General features: G+C 35.8%; 1 protein-coding gene and 2 long non-coding RNA genes across 6 annotated transcripts in view; all 3 read right to left on the bottom strand.

Moving 5' to 3' along the window:
* acsl1b (acyl-CoA synthetase long chain family member 1b) overlaps positions 1-25,275 on the bottom strand; it is a 47,502-nt gene extending 22,227 nt beyond the window's left edge. The window contains exon 1 of one of the 4 annotated variants that reach the window (XM_079892028.1): positions 25,248-25,275. The gene's annotated coding sequence lies outside the window, so the exon portion shown is untranslated. Of the gene's footprint in view, positions 1-2,253; positions 2,419-7,652; positions 7,748-25,247 lie in introns of those variants that run through there. The other 3 variants (XM_079892026.1, XM_079892027.1, XM_079892029.1) reach the window with 3 other exon arrangements.
* LOC307171261 lies at positions 9,751-11,875 on the bottom strand. The gene is made up of 4 exons (XR_013823516.1): positions 11,800-11,875; positions 11,332-11,452; positions 10,365-10,477; positions 9,751-10,226 (listed from the first exon to the last, which is right to left on the bottom strand). It is a non-coding gene; the product is annotated as an uncharacterized lncRNA (long non-coding RNA).
* Positions 14,850-17,090, bottom strand: LOC307170627. The gene is made up of 4 exons (XR_013823414.1): positions 17,071-17,090; positions 16,812-16,938; positions 15,753-15,865; positions 14,850-15,476 (listed from the first exon to the last, which is right to left on the bottom strand). It is a non-coding gene; the product is annotated as an uncharacterized lncRNA (long non-coding RNA).
* Positions 25,276-25,935: the final 660 nt, after the last annotated feature.

Here is a 25,935-nt window from a genome sequence, read left to right as displayed (position 1 = left end):
GATTTCTTATGATTCACCCACACTATAAAAAAAGATGAAAAATAAAACAAAAATTACTGTAGTACGTTTTACAAGAAAATATATTTCTGTTTTTCTACTTTAAAATTACATGTTTCTGTGTTATTTGCAGTTTCTTTGTAAATATTTATGAAATTTACTGGCAATTTCTGAGAAAAAAAATGTTCAAAGTAAATCCTACACAGGGTTATTATTATAACTGAAACCAAAACTATTAAACTAAAAACATTTCTAAAAAGTGCTAACTTTTACCTATTTCATACCTATTTTTTTAATAGCTATTTTATTTCAGCTAGTTTCCCATTTTCATTTAGTTTAACTTGATTTACTAAACTAAAACAAACAAACAAAAAAACCTAAAAAAAACCACACAATTACTAAAACTTTAACTGAAATTAAAATGAAAACAAAATATAAACAAAATCGAATTAAAAATAATAATAAAAACTATAAAAGATACAAAAATAACACCAATTTTTTTCCAATGCTTTGTTTTGGCTATATCTCAAAATTTTGACTTTACAACTTGCAATTTCGAGTTTATATCTCACAATTTTGACTTATAACTTGCAATTTCGAGTTTATATCTCGCAATTTTGACTTTACAACTTGTAATTTCGAGTTTATATCTCGCAATTCTGACTTTACAACTTGCAATTTCGAGTTTATATCTCGCAATTTTGACTTTACAACTTGTAATTTCGAGTTTATATCTCGCAATTCTGACTTTACAACTTGTAATTTCGAGTTTATATCTCGCAATTCTGACTTTACAACTTGCAATTTCGAGTTTATATCACAATTTTGACTTTACAACTAGCAATTTCGAGTTTATATCTCGCAATTCTGACTTTACAACTTGCAATTTCGAGTTTATATCACAATTTTGACTTTATAACTTGCAATTTCGAGTTTATATCTCGCAATTCTGACTTTACAACTTGCAATTTCGAGTTTATATCACAATTTTGACTTTATAACTTGCAATTTCGAGTTTATATCTCACAATTTTGACTTTATAACTTGCAATTTCGAGTTTATATCTCACAATTCTGACTTTACAACTTACAATTTCGAGTTTATATCTCGCAATTCTGACTTTATAACTTGCAATCTCACAATTCTGACTTTATATCTTGCAATTTCGAGTTTATATCTCACAATTCTGACTTTCTGAACTCTGAATTGCAAAATAGAAACTCGCAATTGAGAGAAAAAAGTCAGAATTGCAAGAAAAAAGAAAGAATTGCAAGTTGATATCTTTATAATTGCAATTGTGGAAAAAAAGTCCGAATTTACATTGCGCAATTATGAGGAAAAAAATAAAAAAATTAAAAAAAAAGAGTCAGAATAGTGAGATAAAAAGATTATTCTGTGGCGGAAACAAGCATCCATTGAACACTGAAGTGGTCCAACTAAACATTATGATCATAATCAAAATCAATTATTATAAGTGCAACAAGTTTCATCTGAAACAAGCTAACACACTTAGCATCAGCAGCATTAGGTAAGAGATGTGAGTCACCTTCGCCAGCTATGCTATATGTGAATCATGCTAAACCGTGCGAGGAGGACGAGTTACTCCTTTAACCTCTCACCCACTTCTATTCTTACTGCCCCGGGGTAAAACGTCCTGACACACACACACACACGCACACACAGCTTGAAACACTAGTAAACTCATGCATGAGTGTATACAAACAACACAAAGAGTTAAATCCAGCTAAAATCAATATGCTTTCATTCAGAATCAAACTGAAAATACTAAATCATTCGTTATGTTCTGTCAAAAGTAATTTGTACTATGATAGTTTCCTCAACCCCTCAGCACAGACCAAAACATGTCTGACTGTCCTTCATCACAGTACAGCTGCTGACAGCAAAGGCACAGAACACACACACACACACACACACACACACACACACACACACACACACACACACACTTCATCTGAGACTAGCAGAATAAGGTGCGTCCAAACGTAAGTGCCGCTGTGTCTCCTGCACCCACATAACCACTGACAGCTACAACACACACACACACACACACACACACACACACACACACACACACACACACACACACACACACACACACACACTTCATCTGAGACTAGCAGAATAAGGTGCGTCCAAACGTAAGTGCCGCTGTGTCTCCTACACCCACATAACCACTGACAGCTACAACACATACATACACACACACACACACACACACACACACACACACTTCACCTGAGACTAGCAGAATACGGTACGTCCAAACGTGAGCACTGCAACACGAAGGTGAAATGAATGAGCAGGTGAAGGTAACAGCAGTTCAGTCTGAACAACTACAGCTTGAGTTTATGTGCAGCCGAGGCTCAGACTCCTTATTGGACACACACACTCTTAGAACCTGCCGTCTCAGCCAATCACAGAGCAGGAAGTCACACAAGCAACTGACCAATAGTAAAACAGCTAAGATAAAAAAACAAAAAACCACACAACTGACTAGATATGATAACTGTGTCAATACTCAACAAGAAAGACACGCTGATTACATCAGGCTGTGATAAAAGTCCTATGATTAGACGACCAACGTTACAAATGCTTCAAAATACACTACAGTTCAAAAGTTTGGGGTCAGTAAGATTACAAAATGTGTTTTATTCAGCAATGACGCATTAAATTGATTTATTCCATTGCAAAAGATTTCTATTTCAAATAAATGCTGTTCTTTTGAACTTTCTATTCATCAAAGATTTGATAATAATCAGAAATTTTTCTTTGATTTCTGAAGGATCATGTGACTCTGAAGACTGGAGTGATGATGCTGAAAATTCAGCTTTGAGCACAGGAATAAAATTACACTTTACTATATATTCACATAGAAAACATCTATTTCGAATTATAATAATATTTCACAACATTACTGATTTTACTGTATTTTTTTTATCAAATAAATGCAGCATTGGTGGTGATCAAAAACATTAGGAAATCGTACTGACACAGTTTTTATAATCTCCTGTGGTGAAAATCAAGCTTTTAATGTTGTTTATGTGTCTATGTGGTGTTTTTAATATGCAAATCATGTGTAAGTTCATAAGTCGACACCATTGCTGAGTATTTCCTCCTTAAAACTGCAGTGAACCAAAGACAGTCTCAAAAACACGCTTTGAAATCGCTGGTGTTTCTGACGTCACAAACTACCTTGTAACCAATCAGATCAACGTGTGATCGTCAACCAGTGGATCTCTGAGCTGAGTGAGTGAGTGGAGGCGGGGCTCATTTGCATATTCATAGAACCGCGCATACTAAATGAGGCAAGGGTGTCGAGTTACATTCAAGATATTTTAAGGCATGTCATTTCGGTGATCAAAGATGAGTTTTAAGGGATACAAGGGTCAAAGGTTAAATCGGCCTAGCTGATACCCCTCAATCACTACCTATGATAGCATCACGCTTCCGTTTATTTATCGACTATTTCCTCGTAATCTCACGGGTTTGGTGTCGACCCGTCAAGAGGAGCTGATAAATACAAACACAGTCTCATTCCACTGCGCTTTCCAGGGCAAAGGTAACGTGACCACGTCCTTTAAGCTCCGGCTGTGACGGGCGAGACCAATGACAGACCCTCGGGCCGCTCACCCGATGGCCGGCGAACCCTCCCCTGCTGCTATTTAAAAACAGTGGCACAACAAATGGAAAACAGTGGCATGAGGTTGAGTGGAACAGATCCAGATATATATTCAAGGCATGCAACTTCTGACGAGAGACAGCAGACATGTGACATCCACATGAGGCTCGAGAACAAGACAGCTTTACACTGATCTGAGGCGTGATGTCAAGGGTTTTTATTTGCAATTCAATTTGATTAAAAGTGACTGTAAAGGATAATTTAAAAAAAAATTGTTATTAGGTAGGTTAATAACTCATAATTCTGACTTTTTTCTTGTGACTTCAAGTTTATAACTCATAATTTTGACTTTTTTCTTGCAATTTCAAGTTTATAATGCATAATTCTGACTTTTTTCTTGCAATTTCAAGTTTATAACTCATAATTCTGACTTTTTTCTTGCAATTTCAAGTTTATAACTCATAATTCTGACTTTATTTTTTAACTTTTTTGTATTCATCAAAGAATCCTGAAAATTGATATTTTCAACATTGATAATAATCATAAATGTTTCTTGAGCAGCAAATCATCATATTAGAGTGATTTCTGAAGGATCATGTGACACTGAAGTTTTTGCATAAATAAACTCAGAACTTTGAGGGTCAAAGGACACAAATATTAAATGGTAAAGTATTTATAATTAACGCTAGTATTTGTTGCATTGCTTTAAATTTTTTGTTGATGTCCATTTTAACACGCAATGAGAAACTAATGCAAATTATTATGGAAGATCCTACAAAAAATAAATAAATAATAAAAAACACTAAAAAGAAAAAGAAATTTGCCATGTAAATAATTTCACAATCCAACAACATATAAAATCCAATAAAACGCTTAATTTGGTCATGCAAAATATAAAATTGTATATTTTCTTTTGATAAGAAAAATTATTTTGCATGAATAAACCGCAGCCTATTTTTACGAGCATTAAGATTATTTGCATTTTATTGAGATTTCCAACTAAATTCTTCTATCATACACTGATGGTTCATTAAACATTCATTTTTACTGTATAATGTCAAATATATATATATATATAATTTTTTTTTTTTCTTGCATAAGGCCAGTGCAACAAATACTACCATTATATACTCTACTGTTCAAAAGTTTGAGGTTGGTAAGATTTATTTAATGTTTTTGAATAGGCTAAATGTCCACCTATTTCAACTTAAAAAAACTTAAGTTCAGTTGCAGCCTTAAATTTTTAAGTTGAACCAACTTCACATACAAGTCATTTCAACTTAAATTATATTAAATTGATTTAGATAGAGTTGAATTTATGAATTTATGTGTTAATGTAAAAACATAAGTTGCCATGACTTACTGATCATATAATTTTTATTTATTTAAATAAACTTGAGTAAAAAATTGTGAAATATTATTATTTAAAGCTGTTTCTATGTGAATATGTAGTAAAAAAAAATGTCTTTAATTTATTCCTGAATTTCCAGCATCATTACTCCAGTCTTCAGTGTCACATGATCCTCCAGAAATCACTCTAATATGATGATTTGATGCTCAAGAAACATTTATGATTATTATCAGTGTTGAAAACATTAATTTTCAGGATTCTTTGATGTATTTGATACAGATTTTATCATCACATTATAAATCTCTTGATCAATTTAATGCATCTTTGCTCAATAGAAGTGCTTGAAAAACCATACTGTAACCAAACTTTAAAGACTATAATGTGCTTAATTGTCATGAAAATACTCCTAAAATAAGCAGAGATCTCGTTCAGTCATTCATATCACGCCATAATGACGAGCCTGTTGCATTATGGGTCTCCGGATCACATTTACAGCAGCTTAAACACAATAAACCACACTTGTGTTAAATCTGACAGGCGGTCTCAGTCTGACCTTGTGATATCTTCACACATCTGTCACATGATCGGGACAAAGGTCGAGTGTGTTGACAAAATACATCATGCCATTTAAACTTTTGACCTTCATAAAATATGAATGAATGGATACAACAATCAACAGTGTAGATTATTAATAAAGATGAGCAGATGTGAGGTACAGGCAGACATTCACACGCTCCTTTTGTCTTCTTGCCTGTTGTTTCCAGTTTCCACCAAACCTGTTCATAAGCAACACAATGATCAAACTAAACACGCTCTGCAAGAACACCGGAGTATTGAGGCTTCTTTACACCACAGAAGGGAAAAGAGGAAACTGAAACTTTTTATCTCGCAATTCAGACTTTAGAACTTCCAAGTTTAGATCTCGCAATTGGCTTTCTCACATTTCCTAATTTATAACTGATAATTATGACTTTTTTCCTTGCGAATTTCAAGTTTAGGCTTTATCTCATAATTGACTCTCTCATGTTCCCAACTTTATAATTCAGAATTCTGACTTTTTTCTTGCAATTCCAAGTTTATAATTCATAATTCTGACTTTTTTCTAGCGATTTCAAGTTTATTACTCATAATTCTGACTTTTTTCTTGTGATTTCAAGTTTATAACTCATAATTCTGACTTTTTTCTTGCGATTTCAAGTTTATAACTCATAATTCTGACTTTTTTCTTGCGATTTCAAGTTTATAACTCATAATTCTGACTTTTTTCTTGCGATTTCAAGTTTATAGCTCATAATTCTGACTTTTTTCTTGCGATTTCAAGTTTATAACTCATAATTCTGACTTTTTTCTTGCGATTTCAAGTTTATAATTCATAATTCTGACTTTTTTTCACGTTTCCAAGTTTATAACTCATAATTCTGACTTTTTTCTTGCAATTTCAAGTTTATAGCTCATAATTCTGACTTTTTTCGTGTGATTTCAAGTTTATTATTCATAATTCTGACTTTTTTCTTGCGATTTCAAGTTTATAATTCATAATTCTGACTTTTTTCTCACGTTTCCAAGTTTATAACTCATAATTCTGACTTTTGTCTTGCCATTTCAAGTTTACAACTCATAATTCTGACTTTTTTCTTGCCATTTCAAGTTTATAACTTGTAATTGACTTTCTTTGGTTTCCAAGTTTATAACTCGCAATTATTTCTTGCGATTCCAGGTTTATATCTCATAATTGACTTTCTCACGTTTCCAAGTTTATAACTAAATAATAATAATAATAATAATTAATAATAAAGTTTATTTCTCAGAATTGCCTTTTTTTTTAAATTCCATTATTTATTTTTTATTCCATGGTAGAAACAAGCTTCCATACCAAAGCACCTATGAATCGCATTATCTTAAATAGAAATAAGACGTTGCATAAACATGATGAAACCAACCATTTACACAACCACAATGAGGGAGAGATGATTACACTGAACACTACGGCTTCACAATGTTGGCAAATCTTAAAAACCGCAATGGAAAGAATCTCACTTTCTAATGAAAGCCTGTTGTTTAACACTAAACTTTAAGTCCGCACACAGGTGATTTCTGCAGGTTGGAGGGATGCTGGGAATGCAAACACTAAACAGAAACATGGCTGTTGCCATAGAGCAAGGTCAAAAGGGTCATGATAAGCCATGCAAGACGACATTCAGTAACACATTAATGATGAATGTCTATGAGAAAAATGAACATCTATAATTCCAGCTGTGCTGAGCCACACGATTAACGCATTTAGAGGTCAGAAAGTTAAATTAAGAACTTGAGTCATAGTTTATAGTCAGACACACATGACAGACAGACAGTGTCTAATTCACAAACCAATAAATATTAGTCAGCATATGCTACATAAAAATAATTGCACTCCACACAATGTGCATTCGTTAAATTATAAAATGATCTTTCCTAAAAGCAACAACAACTAAACACTAAACTGCATTGTTCATTGTGTTCAGTGTCACACACACACACACACACACATGCACTTCTGCAGTTGTCCATACGCATCATGGACACGTCGACATGAAAGCAAAGTTGCTATGGTGCAATGCATTTCATTATTTACAAGGAATAACATGTTACAAGTAACACAGATGAGGTTTAGTCTGCTCTACTGACCTGTGTGAGCCCGGACTCTTCTGATAATCGCACACGCGTCTGTCTGTCGGCGAGCGTTTACTACTTTTCCCGTGTTGTTTGATTACCAATCTCTCGACCAATCAGAGGCGCCGTACGAATAGAAAGACTGTTAGGAGGCCTCTGATTGGTCACTTGTTTGACTCGCAGTAACCCGCGTTTACAGACTCCTTTACCTTTGTACAGACTTTCACAAGCGGCCCAATATCATATCTATACTCAATAAATGCAACTAAGATAAAGGGGACATTCTACCAGAAACATACATTTCCACTTATAAAAAATATTGGGGGGAAAAAATATTATTCTTAAATCTGAACGAGGACATGTAAAACTATGAGAAACACATATCATGCCATCTCAGCGTGTTTTTATGATTGAATAAAATACATATTTATACGCATTTCACCCCTAATATGTCAGGCCCTGTCACAGACAAATCTGTATATGTTAGAACGGTTTCCTAATAAATTTCTTTGACACAAATAGCATTTTCTTATTGGTCACGTGTCCGTGATTGTATCTAACATGGTTTTGTAATTTCCTCTAAGAAATATAAGCAACTTTTCTGTCAACTGTATACACACAATCACAGAATACCCGCCAGGCACTCATATAGTTGTAAAAAACTAGCTTAACATAGGAGATTTTTACAAAAACATATGGTGATACGTTACCCCACCTTCATCTACACAATTAAAGCGATTAATTCATCAAAATTTCCTCAATAGTACATTTTTATATCATAATTTCCTGTGTGACAGGACTGACTTTATGGATTTCGTTGATGCAGAAAAAGTTATGTTTTGTGTTCTTAATTTAAGTTTCGATAAGAATTCATATTTTAAATTATAATTATAAGTTTAAAGTTAATGTAATATTAGACATATATTGTAAAGTTCAGCCAAGGACATATAATAAGGACCTAATTCATTAGAATAATATATGATTGAGCTGAAGTTGATAAGTTAAAAAGGAAAATATTTCATATGTATGATAAATACAGTCAGTTAAATGGATAGCATATTTGCACATGCGTATGTTTTAATATCATGTGTATGTACTGAGTTCTATACTGTAGATGATATGGATTTATTGATTATTACAGCAGATAAACCGAGCTTTTTTTAGAAAGACTGATCAAAAACGGCGAAATAGCGACACTTAGTGTTAGAATATGATATGACAGGCTGTAGCGCATACAGTAAGAGGCCTATAAAGCAGAAGTGTTGATGTGTTTGAGGTGTTCTTGTCTGATCTTATCCAAGAAGTTCACAGTTCATGACAGTCATTTTCTTCTAGACCAAATAATCACTTTCTGTGTCTTAAACCAGGAGTTTTCAAGGACTCTGGGTCTGTAAGAAGGTGCTCGCAGGTTGGACATTTTATATTTCAGAGAGAAATTATGTTAAAAATGTTAATAAAAATAAATATGTAAATACAATTTTAAAAAGTATAAATAAATAAAAAACATTGCTGGGATTTGATGCCTTTTGTGTCCCCAGTAAAGATCATGATCTTACTGCCTTAAAGTGTTGAACAATATCAATTTTAAACCTGTCTTAGTCATAAATAACACCATTATATTCTTTCTAAGCATATTGAACGTCATGCAGAAATAAATATCCACAGTGAGTCTCAGTGAGTTTTGCTGGATGGTCAAGGGGAAAGACTTTTTTTTTTGTCTCTGACTGAAGAGACTTATAAATGTCTTAGAAATCTTTCCAGCCCTGAATGCGTTACATTACAGGTTTATTATTATTTTAATTCTTTGCCTCTGATCTGTCTCTTTATGTCTTTACTGTAGTGCTTGAACAATAGTCTGATCAGAAACCTCTCGGGTTTCATCAGAAATATCTTAATCTGTGTTCTGAAGATCAGCGGGTATCTCACGGGTTTGGGACGACATGATGGAGAGTAATTACTGACAAACCTCTGCTGTGTTTGATTAGACTGTACGTTATACTCAGAGCTCTTATTTTACTGTAAAAGATGATCTTGTGTCTGTCAGGAGAGGTCAGAGGTCATGAGTGGAACGGCACTGGATGAGCCGTGGAGAAAATGAGTTCAGAAAGTGTTTACAAAGACCGTCTGATCGCTTTATGCATTTTATTTAAAACAGTGTGTTTGTATCTGGACTTTTCTCGGCAGAATTAATTCAGTTTTACAGTAAATGTTTCAAAGAAATGAAAAACTTACAGAAACCAGCAGGAGTAAAAGATACACACATGTGCTTGTGCATCAAGATAAAGAACATTACATGAGGAGGATCATATTAACATGGAGAAACACACAATACTGTAACAGCCAGATGCAATATTGCACTTATAACTGACATACATAGAATTTTATATTCAGAACAAAAAACTATACAACTATATGAAAATATAATAGCATTTACAAACTTACACTTATTCCTGTTCTATTTACAAAGCCTAATAAACGGACACAGTTTATCGGAGGAAGATTTAAGGTCTGGAAACATTAGTTCATCATGTTCTGTCATGAATAAAGTTGCTGTCAGGATCTCGAGAGTCCAGAAGACACTTTAATGAGCTTTAAAAAAAAGACACATGTGGTTTCATCATCATCATCATCATCATCATCATCATCAATATTCACTGAAATATAAATCAAATATTGATCATCTGATCATCAGTGTATCTCAGAGATGATGCTCAAACATGATCTTACATTAGTTCAGGCGTCCTCTCATCATTTACTCAGATATCATGATCTCAGCTCATGCTTGATCTTCTCTGATGATTCAGATACACACTTTACAGGAGTGTGTGGATCCACTGACACTGTGAATGAAGAAACATAATATTATCTTCAGTTTAAAGAGAGACAGAACAACATCATACAACACTAAAACTGCACAAGATAATAATGATGATGATAAAGCTGATCATCTGTTGCTGGATAACAGGCAAATGAAGTTGTACTTCTAATGAAACGAGACACTGTTTTCATCTTTAATACTGTAAAGCTGCTAAAAAAACACGACATGTTCACATGCTTTTCTTGTTTTTGTGTTTTTTAAAAGCTTGCTGTTCTCTCAATTTTGTTGCGTGTTTATTTAGTTATTGAGAGGAAAGCACAGCACATATTCACATATTCATCTAATCATCACTCTCAGCAGTCTGGAGGTTTGTTTACTGTACAAAAGCCCTCAATGAGTCAAGTATGTAGTATTGTATAGCTTAGTATAGGAATGTAGGCCTATGTCCACTAGGGGGCAGAAGAAAACTGATCGAAAACTCACTCGCCGTCACCGTGTTATTTGGTTTCTCTTTGCTGTTCAAGTACAGCACAACACCAGCACAGGATTATCAGCGCGAAACAGTATGTTATAGACGCTATGTATTTTTAATAATAGCCTACACTTTACAAATTATATATAGCCTATATAACAGATACTAATTTAGCCGCTTCGCCACTGGTTTGCCATATTAACCATTACAAATCAGTTTAATAAACGTATAAGGAATTATATCAGGAGACCACATATGAAATCATTAATCACACTATTAATCAGAGCAACTTCCATTTGCAGGATTAACACAAATATGGACACAATCAATGGCATATATTTCAGAAACACAGATGATTCCCTCAAACATTTACTGATTGAGTTCTGAGTGATTGTTTTACTCACACTCTGGTCTTAAATCATTCAAGCTGCTCCATCTGACAATCTTCACAAGCTTCATGTTTTCAGTTGTTTGTGTCTTCATCTCTCTCTCTCTCTTCATGTGTTTACTCCTAGTTTCCATCTACTGTAATTTAAACAAAACAAACAAAAAAAACGATCAATATTAATCTGTTCCCTCGCGAAGAACACACACACGACAGACAGACGTGTCTAATTTACAAACCAATAAATATTATACGTCACGTCAGTCATCATACAGGACATTTGCTACATAAAAAGAATTGCACTCCACACAATGTGCATTCGTTAAATTATAAAATGATCTTTCCTAAAAGCAACAACTAAATACTAAACTACACTGTGTCCGCAGTGTCACACACACACACATTGAAAACAAAGTTACTATGCTATTATTTACAAGGAATAACAAGTTACAAGTAATGCAGATGAGGTTTAGTCTGCTCTATTGACCTGTGTGAATCGAGACCGGACTCTCTTCTGATAGTCGCACATGCGTCCATGTATGTCTGTCTGACGGCGCCACACTAGGGTTGTTTGGTTACAATCTCTCGACCAATCAGAAGCGCCGTACAAATAAAAAGACTGTCCGCTGATTGGTCGCTTGTTTGACTCGCATAAACCCCACTGATCTGACGCCGCCTCTGTTTACCCAAACCCATAGACACAGTATGAAACGAAACCACAACTCCACGTTACTGTGAACACCACTGCCGTTTTTCCGAGAATAGTCAGTACAAGATCCGTTCCATCTGCACGATCCGTTTCACGCATGCGCGTAATTGCGTACATTAAATAACAAACGGGGTTTTATGGACGTATTTTGTTATTCTGTGCCGTGATGAAGACAGAAATATTATGTCGGTGCCTGTAACAGTTTTATACACTGCTGTCACATTATTTGCGCTGTTTCTGGATGAAGGCAGACTGCTGACAGTGAGTTGTGTTGACAGAGTTCAGGGAAAACTTCCTAAAGTCAAGTTTAAAATGAATATGCGCTTAAGGTGCGTGACAAAATACGCGCACTTCAGTTAGTGCGATTAAAGTGTTTACATGGCCGCATACTGCAATTAAAAAACGCGGTACGCCACCTGTTTTAATACGATTATAGTTGATGCGATTATGATTATTAAGTATTGTGTTTACTGAGTATAATCGCAATATTGCTAAAATCCCATTATACGCATACGTAGAACGGATCGTGTACCGACAGAAGGGTCTACGCTGGACATCCAACCTGGCCCACATCCAAGTGTGACGTCAGAAGCCACGCTCATGCCCAAATTCGGCATATTCTTCTCATTCACATTGAAACAGGAAGAAGCATCGAGAAGACTAGAAGACGAAGGTAACTGCGAAAACACACTTGCGGTTTTAGTATAAACACTGTTCAACATAATACGAATGAGTTGTACATGTTGAAAGCTGCTCTTATCACTTTATTAATAGTTTGTAATGAGTTCACTGCGGTGCGGCTGATCACTTGGCTAGCATGGCTGCTCTGTATGGTATGATCCGTATGATCGTATCTCAGCCTGCCTGACAGACATTTCTGGCTGGATGAAGGACCACCACCTTCAAACCTTGCGAAGACAGAGCTACTCGTGGTCCCGGCCAACCCCACACTGCACCACAACTTCTCCATTCAGCTAGACTCGTCATCCATAACTCCATCTAGATCAGCCAGGAACCTTGGTGTGGTAATTGATGATCAATTGAACTTCACAGACCACATTGCTAGAACTGCCCGGTCATGTAGATTTGCCTTGTGCGACATTAGGAGGATCAGGCCCTTCCTATCAGAGCAACACAACTCCTTGTCCAAGCGCTTGTTTTATCCAGACTGGACTATTGTAACGCTCTCCTGGCCGGTCTTCCAGCTTGCACAGTCAAACCTCTGCACCCGAGCCGAAAAGGGCACACGTCACTCCTCTCCTCACAAAATTGCACTGGTTGCCAGTTGCCGCTCGCATCAAATTCAAGTCACTGACGTTTGCCTACAGAACAACCACTGGCTCTGCTCCCTTTCACTTTAACTCTTTACTTCAGACTTACGTGCCATCCAGGAACTTGCGCTCTGCAAGTGAACGACGTCTTGTGGTGCCATCTCAAAGAGGCACAAAATCTCTTTCTCGGACCTTTACCATGACTGTTCCCTGCTGGTGGAATGATCTGCCTAATTCAACCAGAGCGGCTGAGTCTGGAGCCACTTTCAAGAAACGGCTGAAGACGCTTCTTTTTCGACAGCACTTGATCCATTAATACTAACACTTTCTCTACTACTCTATTCTATTCTGTTCTATAACAACAACAAAAACATAAAAAAAAAAAAAAATCTGCGTTAGATTAAACTGAGAAGGGTCATAGCACTTGCATATTGTTGTCCTACTGTTAGTTTAACTGCTTCTATTGTTCCCATTTGTAAGTCGCTTTGGAGCGTCTGCTAAATGAATAAATGTAAATGTAATGCTCCGTCAAACTGTAACCAAATCTACCTAACCTACCAACTGTCACCCAACCAAAATCTCTCTCTCTCTCTCTCTCTCTCTCTCTCTCTCTCTCTCTCTCTCTCTCTCTCTCACACACACACACACACACACTGTTTAAAAGCAAAAAATATTTATCCAACCTCAACAGTCTGTCGGTGCCGTCTTTTGTACATTCATCATATTGCATTGGTTTTCATTTCTTGTCCTCAAACCGAGCACTAATCTGATTATTTTTAAGTGACACATTCTACATTGATTAAATAGAGAAACAAATGTGTTTTTAATGGTAGTATTATTTTATACATAAATAAATTATTTATAATTAAGATGAGAATAAAGTGTTAGTTAAAATTTTAAGGAAAACAAATATATTGATCTGAAAATATAGCAAATTAATTTTAAATTCATTCAGGTGCAATTACCAAACATATCTCAAGGTCTTTTTGTTTTTTTATTAATTTAATTAAACTAATTATATAAAACTATTGTCAGTGCAGAAATAAACTGGTTCTATGCCTTTACTTTATTAATAAAACTTATTTAAAAAATACAAGGCTTAAGGCATTTATTTTCCTTTGGTGGTTCAGCCTGAAACATGCAAAAAAAAAAAAAAAATTGCCTTCTGCATTTTTGTTTTGCTTTTCCCTCCATTGTACCGAACTCCTACCGAACCGTGACTTCTGTGTAGTGTACCGTTCACAGAATGTGGTTTGTATACTATTACTAACTGCATTATTACATCAATTTCATGTTATTTGGATTAAGGGTAAATATGAATAAAAATAACATTTTGAGCCATCTGTTACCTTTGTACCTTTTTTCTGATACAGAAGCTAATTTGATGAAGAAAACTAAAAATCTAATAGTTAAAAACATGTTTAAGGTGTAGTATAATGTTAAAAGATATATAAAAGATGATCTTGTGTCTGTAAGGAGAGGTCAGAGGTCATGAGTGGAACGGCACTGGATGAGCCGTGGAGAAAATGAGTTCAGAAAGTGTTTACAAAGACGGTCTGATCGCTTTATGCATTTTATTTAAAACAGTGTGTTTGTATCTGGACTTTTCTTGGCAGAATTAATTCAGTTTTACAGTAAATGTTTCAAAGAAATGAAAAACTTGATTTAGACAAAGAATCTGAAACAGGTAAAAGAAAATGACAAATAATGCACATAATTACAGAAAACAGCAGGAGTAAATGATACACACATGTGCTTGTGCATCAAGATAAAGAACATGAGGAGGATCATATTTAACATGGAGAAAACACACAATACTGTAACAACCAGATGCAATATTGCACTTATAACTGACATAAATACAATTTAATATTCAGAACAAAAAACTATACATCTGTTACGGCCCCTGATATAAATGTCTAGGATTCAAGGGACACGTGACATAAGAGATGGATCAAAACTCAGAAAAGTAACCAAACAATGAGAGACGGGGAACTCAGCAACGGAGGAAAAAGAAAGACAACCTAACTAATAAAGTCAAGCTGAGACCCCCGCTCCTAACTAAAGTTACAAACTAAGAATAAAAGGTAGACATGACGAAACGGCGTTGAACAAGCTGGCTGTCGGCCGAGAGACCCTCCTTCTGCTTTATAGCCGGACTTCCCCAGCTCAGCCAATAGGAAACTGAGGAAGACAGAAATAAGACAACATACAAACAATCATTGGACACAGTTTATCCGAGGAAGATTTAAGGTCTGGAAACATTAGTTCATCATGTCCCGTCATGAATAAAGATTCTGTCGGGATATTGAGAGTCCAGAAGACACTTTAATGAGCTTTAAAAAAGACACATGCGGATTCTTCATCATCATCATCATCAATATTCACTGAAATATAAATAAAACATTGATCAGCTGATCATCAGCGTATCTCAGAGATGATGCTCAAACATGATCTTACATTAGTTCAGGCGTCCTCTCATCATTTACTCAGATATCATGATCTCAGCTCATGCTTGATCTTCTCTGATGATTCAGATCCACACTTTACAGGAGTGTGTGGATCCACTGACACTGTGAATGAAGAAACACAATATTATCTTCAGTTTAAAGAGAGACAGAACAACATCATACAACACTAAAACTGCACAAGATAATAATGATGATGATAAAGCTGATCATCTGTTGCTGGATAACAGGCAAATGAAGTTGTACTTCTAATGAAACGAGACACAGTTTTCATCTTTAATACTGTAAAGCTGCTAAAAAACATGACATGTTCACATGCTTTTCTTGTTTTTGTGTGTTTTTTTTTAAAAGCTTGCTGTTCTCTCAATTTTGTTGCATGTTTATTTAGTTATTGAGAGGAAAGCGCAGCACATATTCACATATTCATCTAAACATCACTCTCAGCAGTCTGGAGGTTTGTTTACTGTACAAAAGGCCCTCAATGAGTCAAGTAGTATAGCATAGTATAGGTATGTCCACTAGGTGGCAGATGAAAACTCATCGAAAACTCACTCGCCGTCGCCGTATCTGTTTCGCGCATGCGCAGTTCCACTAGAGGCTGTAGTCGCCAGTTTGGTTTCACTTTGCGGTTGATCGAAGTAGGCTACAGCACAACACCAGCACAGTATTATCAGCGCGAAACATTATGTTATAGGCACTATGCATTTTTAATAATAGCCTACACTTTACAAATTATATATAACAGATGATAATTTAGCCGTTTCGTTTTATTTTTAAACCAGTAGTATTAGGCTATATTCTGGCAGCTACTCTAGCCCTAATGTGTCTTCGCCACTGGTTTGCCATATTAACCATTACAAATCAGTTTAATAAAAGTTATGGAATTATCATATATCAGGAGAAATCACTCATTAATCACACTATTAATCAGAGCAACTTCCATTTGCAGGATTAACACAAATATGGACACATTCAATGGCATATATTTCAGAAACACAGATGATTCCCTCAAACATTTACTGATTGAGTTCTGAGTGATTGTTTTACTCACAGGCTGGTCTTAAATCATTATTGCTGCTCCATCTGACAATCTTCACAAGCTTCATGTGTTCACTGGTTTGTGTCTTCATCTCTCTCTCTCTCTTCATGTGTTTACTCCTAGTTTCCATCTAACGTTACTGTAATTTAAACAATAAAATAAACAAAAAAGAAAAACGATCAATATTAATCTGTTCTCTCGCGAAGAAATAAAGAAAGTGAAAAGTCAAAGTTAACGAGAAGGGTCGATCTCGCTCATAGACTGTACTCACTCTGACTGCTGGTAGATGTCAGAAACATGGGCAGAAACGTGACGTCACGAAAACGAGTCACGCCCAATGCCCATAGACAGTAAAGGTTACGTTACGTCCCTCTTCAAGTTGCTCACTGTTTAAAGCAGAGCTGCACAGACCGGTCGGTGTATGATATCAAAGTACCGCGAGAGCGATTAGAGAACAGACAGTTCAATATTCAATATGCTTTTGAATCGCTCTCTCGCACGAGTTTAACATAAACAGAACATAGTTGATTAAACTGACTCTTAGCTGTTCACGAACCGAAATACTTGTTTTGGTATGCAGTAAAGCAAGCTGCAATCTGCATTAGTGCCAGGGTATTGAAAATGTATTACAAGAAACCATATTGCGATGTAGCCTATTTTTTTATTTGTTTGATCAATTATTCTTCCCACCTCAACTAACTGAAATTGGGCTTTATTTCTTTCTTTTTTCTTCTTTTTTTCAAATAAATAATTTTAAACATCTTTTGATGTCTTATTGTATGACTGACTGATTAGCTGATGATTAGAACAGCTAAATGCACCACTGACAAACAAATCTTATGATACTTTTAAGACAAATGAACAACAAGCACACCCATAACAAAATCTTTTAATTGAAAGGCAACACAATGAGGGTTTAAGGACAAATGAGGAATTGTCACTCAAAAGCACCACAGCTGCACTAAAAATAAAGAGGAAACAGTTGTAAACTGGTATATTAAACAATAAATTAGGCGACATCTATGCATTTACATCTATTAGATGACATCTTACATGCATTTCCATTTAATAATGGAAAGAGACTTTACAGAAATATTACACATAAAAAATACTTTTTGGGTTACAATTTCTTTATTTTTAAAATAAAACAATATGTTATTTGAACACTTACACCTTCTTGAGCCATCAATGTGGCAATATTTGATTTTTAATTAATTATATAGAATTTCAAGCACCACAGAAGTGCTCGTCCCCGGAAAATGCTTTATTTTTATGTCAATAACAGGGTTTTCCGCCATTTAAAATACAATAATGTATACATAACTATCAAAAATATTATGTAAATGACATTAAAAAAAACAAAATGCTGAATAAATATTATAAAATTTATAATGAAAGTAGTGGTCCCCTGGAGTTGTGTCACTGGTGTTACCGTTAAACAAAAATCTCTTATTTTAAAATAAAAATCACACTTATGACATCACTTGACTTTCTTCTTCCAATTTCCTGAATATGAAGAAAGGCCCATAGTAAATCCACTGTCTCTTTTCAGTTATCAGACATTTTCTCATTTATCTCATGATTTCATATGAAGCTTTTAGTTGATCTCATTGGAATGACATACTTAATTGTTAGGGAATTGTAAAAATCTAGAATACAAATGGATTAAACTACTTAATTTAGTATACCATGATTGACAACATGTGGTTTGATACCTTGCAGCAGCCATTTTGTAAAATGACATTTTCATGAAAATTGTCACTGGTGTCACCTTTCTTATGGGTAACACCAGTGTCTCCCATTTATAGATAAACTTTATTCAAAGCTATTCATTTAGATTGTATGCCAGATGTAACAATTTAGTCTCATCTACTTAATTATAGTTGAAGAATAATGATCTCTGGTCTTAGAAAAGAAAAAGAAAAAAAAAGACAGTAACACCAGTGACACAATGAATCACCAATGGCATACAGTACATGTCATAATAAAATATCACATGTGACATGATGATAATTTTACATCCATTTAATTCTGCTTTCACTCAAATGTTAAGATTTAAAGGATTGCATCATTACTTGATTTTAACTGGTTTTCAAATATTTTCATTGTTATAGCAAATACATGGTTGTGCAAATTAACTTTTAACAAACCTGATTAAAATAAATAAACAATCTCCTTATTTGTTGCATTATTATTATTTTTCTGTAACTCTGACTACATGTGCTGAAAAAAAATGGAAATAATATTTAATAAAAACCTTTAATATTGCACAATATTAATATTAAATAAATGCACAAAAATATTTAAAAAAAAAAATCATTAACTGTAATTTATGTGTACTCAAAAAGTCAAAGGGTAATCTAACATATTTCCAAACAAAAGTGGACGTTCCAAACGCTTTACTCTGCCCTTGCTGCAATGTAAAAAGCAGCAATATGAATTATACACTCTTACCGTTGTCTCTATACGAGCTGGTATCTTGCCGACAACATCTCGTTTTGACTTTGACATATCGCGTGGTTCTGTGTGATTTGGACAACTTCAAGTTACGCCCACTTCCTGTTACGCCCCTCTCTTGCCCCTCACTTGCAGTCATAGACAGTAGCTTGCAGTCCGCAGACAGACCCATCTCTGTATATTAGCAGCTCTAGTCTATGAAGCCAGGCACTGGCGATTGGTTTGCGAGCTACTCACCTGTTTGTGAGTGTGAAGCCTGCCGCCAGGGGCGCAACTACACTCGCCTAAAGGATTATAAGGAACACCTGTTCAATTTCTCATTAATGCAATTATCTAATCAACCAATCACATGGCAGTTGCTTTAATGCATTTAGGGGTGTGGTCCTGGTCAAGACAATCTCCTGAACTCCAAACTGAATGTCAGAATGGGAAAGAAAGGTGATTTAAGCAATTTTGAGCGTGGCATGGTTGTTGGTGCCAGACGGGCCGGTCTGAGTATTTCACAATCTGCTCAGTTACTGGGATTTTCACGCACAACCATTTCTAGGGTTTACAAAGAATGGTGTGAAAAGGGAAAAACATCCAGTATGCGGCAGTCCTGTGGGCGAAAATGCCTTGTTGATGCTAGAGGTCAGAGGAGAATGGGCCGACTGATTCAAGCTGATAGAAGAGCAACTTTGACTGAAATAACCACTCGTTACAATCGAGGTATGCAGCAAAGCATTTGTGAAGCCACAACACGCACAACCTTGAGGCGGATGGGCTACAACAGCAGAAGACCCCACCGGGTACCACTCATCTCCACTACAAATAGGAAAAAGAGGCTACAATTTGCACGAGCTCACCAAAATTGGACAGTTGAAGACTGGAAAAATGTTGCCTGGTCTGATGAGTCTCGATTTCTGTTGAGACATTCAGATGGTAGAGTCAGAATTTGGCGTAAACAGAATGAGAACATGGATCCATCATGCCTTGTTACCACTGTGCAGGCTGGTGGTGGTGGTGTAATGGTGTGGGGGATGTTTTCTTGGCACACTTTAGGCCCCTTAGTGCCAATTGGGCATCGTTTAAATGCCACGGCCTACCTGAGCATGTCCATCCCTTTATGACCACCATGTGCCCATCCTCTGATGGCTACTTCCAGCAGGATAATGCACCATGTCACAAAGCTCGAATCATTTCAAATTGGTTTCTTGAACATGACAATGAGTTCACTGTACTACAATGGCCCCCACAGTCACCAGATCTCAACCCAATAGAGCATCTTTGGGATGTGGTGGAACGGGAGCTTCGTGCCCTGGATGTGGATCCCACAAATCTCCATCAACTGCAAGATGCTATCCTATCAATATGGGCCAACATTTCTAAAGAATGCTTTCAGCACCTTGTTGAATCAATGCCACGTAGAATTAAGGCAGTTCTGAAGGCGAAAGGGGGTCAAACAGGACCCCCTTAGGTGAGTGTATACCCAGTGTCAGAGGGGTATATGCAGCAACAATTTTGGTGCAAAATAGATTTCTTCTCAAAATCTACTGTATATTTTTGTTATTATGTTTGGTGTCACTAGTGGAAGCACCCTTTAAATCAAAATAATAGTTTTGTATATAAAAAAAAGAATGATAAAAAAATATGACCAATAACCAGGGGCGATTTTTTTTTTTTGTTGTAAAGGTAACACTTTAGTTTAGGGTCTAATGCTCACTATTAACTAGTGTCATTAACATATATATTGCAGGGTTTTATAATCACTGAGGTCCCGAATGTGAGGTAGGCTAGTTAGGGGGATTCAGAGAAAATTTGGATTTCTCTGATCTACATATGTGCATTTTAAGATGTTTTGAAAGCCCAAAAAAATTGGATAAAAATAGCTTTAAAACCATGTCAGTGGGCAGCTGATTATTTTTCTCTCCTCATCAGATCAGCATCACACTCTTTTTCTCTTTGTTTTTCTCTTGCTCTGTCTCTTCCCCTCCTAAAGCTGAGCTTTGACTGATATAGGCTTTTCACGTTTGTCTGTCAGTGAAGAAAGTAAACATAGGGTCAAGTGATAGGTTGATTTATGAATCATTTTCTCAGACGCATTCATTTACTGAAAGCTACTAGGAAATCTAGGTAACTAAGTTTATTAAATTCATTCACAATGTACACATTAATTACTGATCTTATGCCTAATTCAGGGCCGTAGTCAGGGCTTTAAAATCAAAGAGGTCCTAAATTTGAGGTTGTTAGGGAGTTCGATTTTTTTATTTCTCTGATATGTGCATTTCAAGATGTTTGAAGGGAAAAAAAAAAAGTATAAAAATTGCTTTAAAACCATGTTAGCAGGCAGTAGATTATTTGTCAATGAATACTCTCCTCATTTCTCTCAGTCTCCTCATCTTGCCCTGTCTCTTCCCCTCCTAAAGCTCTTAGTCTTTTCTGTAGTGCTTGAACAATAGTCTGATCAGAAACCTCTGGGATTTCATCAGAAATATCTTAATTTGTGTTTCTGAAGATCAGCGGGTATCTTACGGGTTAGGAACGACATGATGGAGAGTAATTAATGACAGAAACTTCATTTTTAAACCCTCTGCTGTGTTTGATTAGACTGTAAGTTATACTCAGAGCTCTTATTTTACTGTAAAAGATGATCTTGAGTCTGTCAGGAGAATAAAGGTCATGAGTGTAAAGGGTGTAATTAATTCAGTTTTACAGTAAATGTTTCAAAAACTTGATTTAGACAAAGAATCTTAAACAGGCAAAAGAAAATGACAAAATAATGCACATAATTACAGAAAACAGCAGGTGTAAATGATACAAATGTAACCCTTTCGAATTTAACATCTATAGTTTTCCTTTATTCCTAGTCCTAAAGTATGTTTATTAGTAAGTACGGTTGATTATATATCATAAAATGAAGGTTCTGTATTTTAGGTGTGGTACTATCATTAACCTCTAGAGGGCGGTTAACACTGTGGTATGTTGAGAGTCAACGTTGAACGTATGTTAAAAATCAGATGAAGAAGCCTGCTGAATATGCACGCACGAGGTCAGCGTGTAGCTGCAAAGACGATTTAATTTTCATTTGTTTCTTCGGTGCAATGTGCATATTCTTTTATAAAGAATAATATTAATCGTCGAGGTCGTTTATTTATCCTATTGCTGAGGAAAACAATCGGTCAATGCTTTTGGTTACTGTTTTTTTCTTTTACAAGAACTCCGATTGGGTTTTTTTGAATGCTGATTCTGTCAAGTGATCTACCATTTGAACGGCGAGCCAGACCCTGATCTGCCACTCAAAGAATCATCGTGGTCCATCACGGATGTACACAAGAGAGCTAAGCACATACACACTACCCGGGTAGCAACACAAAAGGCCTTTACACACAAAGACATTGAAGCTCTTTACACACACATGACCATTGGAGCTTTACATATGGACATTTGAGTTTTATACATATGGACATTTGAGCACTTTACATACGGATCCAGAACAAATTATTGAGACTGTTTTATTTTGTTTCATTTTATTCTATTTTATTTTTGGTATTCCCATTCAACTTCGGGTTTGATATGAACCATGTTTGTTGTTGGTTCATAGTGTTGAGTGGAAACCAGGCAAAGAGTCAACTGTGACAATATTGAATGTGAATCATTGTAAATAAAATTGCCGGCTGTTAATTACTTGAAATTGATTTGGTCCACCCTTTTACTTTTAAATCCTCCCAGAGCCGAACCTAGGCCAAATTTAACCTCTGTAGAGTAACATATACATAGAATACTACATTCGTCGTCCCAACACAAACATGTGCTTGTGCATCAAGATAAAGAACATTACATGAGGAGGATCATATTTAACATGGAGAAACACACAATACTGTGACAACCAGATGCAATATTGCACTTATAACTGACATACATACAATTTTATATTCAGAACAAAAAAACGATACAACTGTTACGGCCCCTAATATAAATGTCTAGGATTCAAGGGACACATGCCATAAGAGATGGACAAAAACTCAGAAAAGTAACCAAACAATGAGAGACGGGGAACTCAGCAACGGAGGAAAAAGAAAGAAAACCAAACTAATAAAGTCAAGCTGAGACTCCCGCTCCGAACTAAAGTTACAAACTAAGAATAAAAGGTAAACATGACGAAACGGCGTTGAACAAGCTGGCTGTCGGCCGAGAGACCCTCCTTCTGCTTTATAGCCGGACTTCCCCAGCTCAGCCAATAGGAGACTGAGGAAGACAGAAATAAGACAACATACAAACAATCATTGGACACAGTTTATCCGAGGAAGATTTAAGGTCTGGAAACATTAGTTCATCATGTCCCGTCATGAATAAAGATTCTGTCGGGATATTGAGAGTCCAGAAGACACTTTAATGAGCTTTAAAAAAGACACATGCGGATTCTTCATCATCATCATCATCAATATAAATCAAATATTGATCAGCTGATCATCAGTGTATCTCAGAGATGATGCTCAAACATGATCTTACATTAGTTCAGGCGTCCTCTCATCATTTACTCAGATATCATGATCTCAGCTCATGCTTGATCTTCTCTGATGATGCAGATCCACACTTTACAGGAGTGTGTGGATCCACAGAAACTGTGAATGAAGAAACACAATATTATCTTCAGTTTAAAGAGAGACAGAACAACATCATACAACACTAAAACTGCACAAGATAATAATGATGATGATAAAGCTGATCATCTGGTGCTGGATAACAGGCAAATGAAGTTGTACTTCTAATGAAACCAGACACTGTTTTCATCTTTAATACTGTAAAGCTGCTAAAAAAACACGCTATGTTCACATGCTTTTCTTGTTTTTGTGTGGTTTTTTTTTTTTTTAGCTTGCTGTTCTCTCAATTTTGTTGCGTGTTTATTTAGTTATTGAGAGGAAAGCACAGCACATATTCACATATTCATCTAATCATCACTCTCAGCAGTCTGGAGGTTTGTTTACTGTACAAAAGGCCCTCAATGAGTCAAGTATGTAGTATTGTATAGCTTAGTATAGGAATGTAGGCCTATGTCCACTAGGGGGCAGAAGAAAACTGATCGAAAACTCACTCGCCGTCACCGTGTTATTTGGTTTCTCTTTGCTGTTCAAGTACAGCACAACACCAGCACAGGATTATCAGCGCGAAACAGTATGTTATAGACGCTATGTATTTTTAATAATAGCCTACACTTTACAAATTATATATAGCCTATATAACAGATAATAATTTAGCCGCTTCGCCACTGGTTTGCCATATTAACCATTACAAATCAGTTTAATAAACGTATAAGGAATTATATCAGGAGACCACATATGAAATCATTAATCACACTATTAATCAGAGCAACTTCCATTTGCAGTATTAACACAAATATGGACACATTCAATGGCATATATTTCAGAAACACAGATGATTCCCTCAAACATTTACTGATTGAGTTCTGAGTGATTGTTTTACTCACACTCTGGTCTTAAATCATTCAAGCTGCTCCATCTGACAATCTTCACAAGCTTCATGTGTTCAGTGGTTTGTGTCTTCATCTCTCTCTCTCTCTCTTCATGTGTTTACTCCTAGTTTCCATCTACTGAAATTTAAACAAAACAAACAAAAAAAACCCGATCAATATTATTCTGTTCCCTCGCGAAGAACACACACACGACAGACAGACGTGTCTAATTTACAAACCAATAAATATTATACGTCACGTCAGTCATCATACAGGACATTTGCTACATAAAAAGAATTGCACTCCACACAATGTGCATTCGTTAAATTATAAAATGATCTTTCCTAAAAGCAACAACAACTAAATACTAAACTGCATTGTTCATTGTGTTCAGTGTCACACACACACGTCGACATTGAAAACAAAGTTACTATGCTATTATTTACAAGGAATAACAAGTTACAAGTAATGCAGATGAGGTTTAGTCTGCTCTACTCATAGATATTATATAGAGACTATATGATGTCTATGGCTCTACTGACCTGTGTGAGACCGGACTCTTCTGATAGTCGCACAATGCGTCTGTCTGACGGCGCCACACTAGGGTTGTTTGCTTACCAAACTCTCGACCAATCAGAGGCGCCGTACAAATAAAAAGACTGGCCGCTGATTGGTCGCTTGTTTGACTCGCATAAACCCCACTGATCTGACGCCGCCTCTGTTTACCAAGTACCAACTAAACCCATAGACACAACAGTATGAAACCACAACTCCACTCACTGTGAACACTGCCTTTTTTCCGAGAATAGTCAGTACAAGATCCGTTCCATCTGCACGATCCGTTTCACGCATGCGCGTAATTGCGTACATTAAATAACAAACGGGTTTTTATGGACGTATTTTGTTATTCTGTGCCGTGATGAAGACAGAAATATTATGTCGGTGCCTGTAACAGTTTTATACACTGCTGTCACATTATTTGCGCTGTTTCTGGATGAAGGCAGACTGCTGACAGTGAGTCGTGTTGACAGAGTTCAGGGAAAACTTCCTAATGTCAAGTTTAAAATGAATATGCGCTTAAGGTGCGTGACAAAAACACGCGCACTTCACTTAGTGCGATTAAAGTGTTTACATGGCCGCATACTGCAATTAAAAAACGCGGTACGCCACCTGTTTTAATACCATTATAGTTGATGCGATTATGATCTTAATCACATTATTAAGTATTGT

Source organism: Squalius cephalus, assembly GCF_949319135.1.
Source record: "Squalius cephalus genome assembly, chromosome: 14".
NCBI lineage: Eukaryota > Metazoa > Chordata > Actinopteri > Cypriniformes > Leuciscidae > Squalius > Squalius cephalus.
Note: the sequence above shows the minus strand (reverse complement) of the source record. Positions and strands in the feature narration are given on the sequence as shown.